The sequence below is a fragment of the Lathyrus oleraceus genome, chromosome 7, assembly GCF_024323335.1.
Source record: "Lathyrus oleraceus cultivar Zhongwan6 chromosome 7, CAAS_Psat_ZW6_1.0, whole genome shotgun sequence".
Classification (NCBI taxonomy): domain Eukaryota; kingdom Viridiplantae; phylum Streptophyta; class Magnoliopsida; order Fabales; family Fabaceae; genus Lathyrus; species Lathyrus oleraceus.
The window spans coordinates 477,255,983-477,262,071 of record NC_066585.1 but is presented as its reverse complement, the minus strand read 5'-3'; the positions used below and the strand labels follow the sequence as shown (position 1 = coordinate 477,262,071).

General features: G+C 39.2%; 1 pseudogene; it reads left to right on the top strand.

Moving 5' to 3' along the window:
- The first annotated feature begins 2,065 nt into the window (after nucleotides 1–2,065).
- On the top strand, nucleotides 2,066–3,688 carry LOC127104435 (DNA mismatch repair protein MSH7-like; annotated as a pseudogene).
- Nucleotides 3,689–6,089: the final 2,401 nt, after the last annotated feature.

The window sequence follows — 6,089 nt, the reverse complement described above, 5'->3', positions numbered from 1 at the left end:
CAACGGTATGCTTTCAGTTGATACACAAGAATCCTACAACAAATCCACAACAAAATCACAGCAACATCAACCAAATCATGACCAAACAGGCTTTGTAATAATTGAAACCTTTACCAAATTTCACTGATAAGTTCCGAAGAAGAGAGCAGAATCATGTGGCGCCACCGGAAGATGTTGCAGCTTTGAATCAGAACAACGTTAATGACGTTGACTTGGGAGGGGGTAACCGCGAGGTGCAATTTTTTTTGCTTCGAAGATCACAATCACATAGAGCAATACTTTCTAGTCTCTCATCAGTATTGACTTCTGCCGAAAGGTTGGTCGAGGCATATTTCCGTAGCAATTCATTAGGAAGAAACCAAGAACAACCACCTACTTCAGTTGATGACAGAGGCTTTTTTCTAGCATTGCCGCTGTCATAAATTCGGAGAGTCAAGTGGACATTGCTGTAAAAGTTGACTCCATAGTAACCTCTTTTAGGAGGAGAGCTGATGCTTCAAGATTGTCTGATGTGGACAGTGGAGATTCTCGTGCTCCAAGGTGCAGACTGCTGGAAAAGGTGTCCGTGTTGCTTTGTGATGATATCTGTCAAGGACTCATATTCAGTTCACATCACAAATATCAAACAATATCAAGTAGAAGACACCGAGTCTCAAGCTGAATTTCTTCTGGCAGATTGGTAGAAGCTGAGTTAGCAGAACAATTTTTGATGAACAAGGAAGTTGAAGTTTCCTTCCTAAGACAGAAGTAGGACAGTAAATATCAGTACCGCAATCTTGGTCTGTGGCTATTTCAACTACTTCTATCTTGAGTTTTTCGATAGTGTCTCCATTTTGCCTCTTCACTTCATTTTGGACATTTCTTCTAATAGATTCTTTGAAGGATATCTCAATTCTTTGTAACATCATATGCAAGTGGGACTCCTTGATTCCACGTACATCCAATGATGCCAATGGAGCATCAAAACCCTCTCCAGAATCAATTGGCTTCCAACAGCCATCATGCAATTCCACAAAAATCCTGCCACAACCTGGATCGCTTTGAGAAGCAGAAGTAATGAATTTCCAGTGTCGGTTTCATATTCGATCCAAACCAAGAGGTTCCGACGGTTCCAATGAGGAAAATGTCAAAAGTCTTGGACCTGTCACATTATTGCTCAAGGGTCAGGACCTTCCTGTCAAGAGTGATGATGATAAAGAAGTGCATCCAGTTCCCAACAAGCAACATTACAACCGGAAGATTTATCCGAGAGTTATTCGGATGCAATGTTTTATGTCGTCAAATCTTATAGTGAGGATGATATTCATAAAAGATCCCAATCAACGGATGTTGAGAGTTCTTGATTATTCTCGGGTTAGTCGTCGTCTTCTTGTGGAAGCTAGGGATGATGCGACAGTACATCTGTGGGATACAACTGGACGCAACCCTAAGCTTTCATGGATGAAGCAGCATTCGGAACCAACTGCTGGCATAAGCTTCTCTCCATCCAACGATAAGATCATTGTTAGTGTTGGCCTTGATAAGAAATTATACACTTATGACTCTGGATCTAGAAGAACAACATCTTACATTTCTTGCGAAGCTCCTTTTTTTCTTCTGTAGCCTTCAAAGATGATGGTTGGATGCTTCCTGCTGGAACTAGCAGTGGGAATGTGGCTTTCTATGATGTCCGTGGAAAACCACAACTTGTTGGTATTCTTCACATTTATGGTAGTTCAGAGGCTGTTACAAGCTTATGTTGGCAAAGATAAAAACTAGTTATTGTCGATAAAAGGAATTGCACTGCTAAGACTGCTCTTGTGGGAGATTCTGTTGAAGATTCAATCCTTATGCCTGATCCTTTACTTCCTGCAACTTCATCAAGCATTCCCTTATCCACATCAGTATCTGGTACTTGGAATTCTGGTCGGCTGGGTGCTTCCATTGATACATCTTTGCTTGCAACATCCAGCAGTGAATTTATAACAAGCCTTTTCCTGCTAGAGACAGGGACCTTTTCCATCTTCATGATGTTAATTATGTTTCATTTCATCAAAGCATAACCCCTGAAACACAGCAGAATCATATGAAACAGTTCAAACCTCGCTTGCCTTTCCTTATGCTAGAACGGACCATCGAAGCTCTTGCTGGTTTATACGGTAATTCCGTAATCTCAACTAAACTAGAAAATTCCGATGCAAAACGTTTGCTTGTTGGTTTGATAACTGTGGTTGCCAATGAAGTGCAAGATGAGCTTATAAAAGCTCTGTTGACATTATGCAAAAGTGAATGCAGTCTATGGCGTGCACTTCAAGGTCGTGAAGGAGTTCAGCAATTGATATCACTTCTGGGACTTTCATCAGAACAGCAACAAGAATGTGCTATTGCCTTGCTCTATTTCTTGTGGGATGAAAATGTTGAAAGTAAATGGGCCATTACTGCTGTTGTTGGTATACCTCCACTTGTTCAAATTTTGGAGTCGGGATCTGCCAAAGCAAAGGAAGACTCGGCATCAATTCTTAGGAACTGGATTTGTTGTCCACTGAAAGATGCTGAAGGAATTAATAATAGGCTTGAGGTGGTAGATCATTTAATAACTTTACCTGAAGTTGTGTTTCATATTGCATAACATCTTTGCAAGCTTCCAGATTTGGAACTATTACTTGGCTGGACCAAGTCTAGCCTTAAAGTATCAAGCTCTATCTTACTTCCTTTATTGGCAAAGGAAATATTGAAAAAGAGGGTGAAAGTGTTTGGGTCTCTTGTAAAAGGCCTTCAGACTACTTTGAGTTTGCTGCTTCTACTACAGAAAGAGAAGTCTCTAATATCATCCTTGACCAAAATTGTTAAACTTCCTGTTCTGACTGGAAGTGACGGGCTCGATCAATTCCTTACTCAGTTTGAAGCAACTGTAGATAGTGACTTCCCAAATTACCAAAATCATGATGTTACGGATACAGATGCTGGAACACTCACAATACTTGCTGAATTCTTTTTGGAGAAAGCTGCTTAATGGGTCGAAGTTGTTCATGCCATCAACTACATTGATATGCTAAGATCTTTTGCTGTTACTTCTAGCTTTTCTTGTGGAAATATGTCTAGGCCTGTCGTAGTGCCAACATCAAAAGGTACAAGTAAAGATAGTGGAGTGCCTGTGCTCAAAATGAAGGGACTATGGCATCCATTTGCCCTTGGAGAGAATGGGCGTGTTCCTGTTCCAAATAACATAATCCTGGGTGAGAACGAAGACAGGCAACATCCTCGCACATTGCTTCTGACAGGGCCAAACGTGGGTGGAAAATCAACACTTTTGCGTGCTACCTGTCTAGTTGTTATTATGGCCCAGTTAAGTTGCTATGTCCCTTGTGAAAATTGTGTTCTCTCAGTTGTGGATATCATCTTCACACGGCTTAGAGTCACGGATAGAATCATGGCAAGCAAGAGTACCTTCTTTATTGAGTATACAAAAACTGCATCAATACTTCAGAATGCTACTCAAGATTCTCTTGTTATCCATGATGAATTGGGTCGGGGAACAAGCACTTTTGATGGATATGCCATTGCATGTGCTGTATTTCGACATTTGATTGGAAAGGTTAACTGTCGCTTGCTACTTTCCGCACATTACCATCCGCTAACAAAAGAATTTGCCTCTCATCCACAAGCTATCAAATCCCTGCAAAAAAAGAGATGTTTTACTCCAAGTTAACAACACCACATAAAATCAGTTTACATCAAAAAACATATCCTATTTTCATCTAAGTGAGTTATAGTGGTGAATTGTTTCTTACCAACAGTGAAGTCTTGGAAATGGAGAGAATTGAGGAAGAGGGATCACAAGTGGAATAAGGACAAAACTCCCCAGACATCCTCTGTACGAACAGACCTCTCCACTACACAGCAGAGGAAAGAGATTAGTCATATATAAGAGAGGCCACTGTTCATAAAGAGGAAGAACTAAAAAACCCTAAAGTTTGGAGAGCCTCCACTGTTCACCCACAAGAAAGGGAGAATTCTGAAAAAACAAAGTGCCGCTACTGTTCACTAAGAAGGAAGGAAGGTTTCTGCAAAAAAAAAACAAAGCGTAGGACGAACGGGAGCTCTGAAGAGACGAACAAGAAGAAAGGAAATGTCAGGGGAAAACGTTCAGGCGAAACGCTTACCTACATTCGTCGGTCGAGCTCGCCGCAACCGGTTAGCTTCCTTTCCGAGCTTTGTTTCTATGTTTCGATTCTGCTTTGCATCCTTCTGAGGGAACCATGGTTGTTGTTCCGATTTGATTTCATTTAGCAATACCGCCGCCTGTTTGTTTGTGATAATATCTTGCTGTTAAATCTTTGATGTTCAAAATGGAAAGAAACAGGATTTCTGTGCGTTAAGATGAATTTGTTTGAGTTCTGCTGCTGTTTTCAACTTTGTGTTTTCTTTAAAAGGCTTGGTCCGTTTTGTTATGTTATGTATTAGCGCTTGAGATCATATAACAAGGATGCCTGTCCGGCAGAGTTGGTAAAAGGGATGCTTTGGCAAGCCCTTGGTCCCGGGTTCAATACCCGTGTGCACCATATTTTAATTTTACAGCATTTTTTTAAATTTCTATTTCACATTTTGTTTTAATCCCCTCATAATGTTTATCCTTTTATTTTATTTTAATTGTTAAACATCGATTTTAATTTATGGATTCAATAATTCCCATGTTGTTTATCCATGATTATTTTATCGATACATTGATGGTATTTCGCCGCGTTTTGATTAATCACATATGACATTTCGATTGTTGTTAATATGTGCAAATCGACTTTGATCACATTATCTAGATTTCTTGTTTGCTTTTTCAATCTCCATCTGCCTTGCACGTCGTTGCGTTATGCGATTTTGATTCGCATCCTCGCATCCCGATTTTTATCCATGCACGTCCCGATGTTGTTTCTTTCAATTAAATTTTTGAGTGTTTTGTATATATATCTTGTTGTGTTATTTTCTTCACATGGCTTACTCTTGGGCCTTCTTACAATGAGATAGTTCTCTTGCACTTACACTCATATATCGCATTGTTTTTTATTTGGGCCCGATTTAATTGTTTCATTACTTTGAATCCCCATTTGACAAAATGTACCCCACTCCCCCGATGTGTAATAATTTTACTGTTTTATTTCTTTATTGCTTGACTGTTTAGTTAGCTACTAACAAAAGAATAAAATCAACAATTTCCAAAAGATAAAAAATAAGACTCGATCCAATGTCGAGTATTTTCTCAATAAACAAATCAAATCCATTTCTTCCTCTCATTCTATTCCATTTCTTTCAAACCTACATCAAATGCTTGATCCAACGTCAAGCCATTTTTCATAATCAAAAAATCAAAAAAACTTAATTCATAATTGAGACCTTTTTCAATAAAGGTGGAAATGGAGCGTGGTGGATACCACGCACTCCTGAGACTAGGGTTCGAGATGGATGTCTCGCATATCCTAGCTCTCGCCATCATCCAAATTTATCTAGTTTGTTTTCTCTCAAACACTCATTCAAATCTTTCTCAATCGCTCATCAAATGCTTGATCTAATGTCAGGTCATTTTCACAACAAAACTCAAAATACTTAATTCCTATCTAAACACTTTTCAATAAATATGGAAATGGAACATGGTGGGTACCGTGCACTCCTGAGATTAAGATTCGAGGTGGATGCCTCGCCTATCTTAGCTCTCGCCATCATTTAAAATTGTCAATGCGGTTTCTTTAAACCCTTTCTCAATCAAACCTCAAAACACTTAATCCTTATTAATTTTTTTTGCAAATAAGATGGAAATGGAACGTGATGGATACCACGCACTCCTGAGACTAGGATTCGAGATGGATATTGTAAGACCCTAATTTTGTCCCTAAGATCCCTCATGGCATCATAACATTGCATTTACATTGCCTCAAGGATCATAAGCATCTTGGTTCCCTTTACCTTTGGGTGGGACCTCTTGTGAGTGGTTTGAGATCACCAAGCATGCTTGAATTGTATATTATTGCTTTTATTATATTGTTTACTAACCAAAAGCACAAAAATATGTCACAAACATTTCTTGTTTGTAGCTTGAGCAATCACAAAGTCAAGAGCTTCAA